Consider the following 437-nt stretch of genomic DNA (forward strand, 5'->3'; position numbering starts at 1 on the left):
TCTCTCTCTCTCTCTCTCTCTCGTGTGTGTGTGTGTATGTGTGTGTGTGTGTGTGTGTTTGTAAAGATAACTTATTGGAATGCCGAGAGGTTATGGCGAATGCCTTTAATCCCAGTACTTGGGAGGCGGAGGCAGGCAGATTTCTGAGTTCGAGGCCAGCCTGGTCTATAGAGTGAGTTCCAGGACAGCCAGGGCTATACAGAGAAACCCTGTCTCAAAAAACCAAACCAAGCCAAACCAACCAACCAACCAACCAAACAAACAAACAAAAAACACATTTTAAAAAATATATAACTTATTGGAATGACTTACAGATTGCAGTCTAACTAACTCAACAATGGCCAGCTGTGGATGGGATGTCCAGGAATCTAGTAGTTGCTTAATCCCACAAGCCTGGGTGTTTCAACTGATCTTCTGTATAAGCTAAAATCCTGAAG

The sequence above is a fragment of the Mastomys coucha genome, unplaced genomic scaffold (genome assembly GCF_008632895.1).
Source record: "Mastomys coucha isolate ucsf_1 unplaced genomic scaffold, UCSF_Mcou_1 pScaffold18, whole genome shotgun sequence".
In the NCBI taxonomy this organism is placed as follows: Eukaryota; Metazoa; Chordata; class Mammalia; order Rodentia; family Muridae; genus Mastomys; species Mastomys coucha.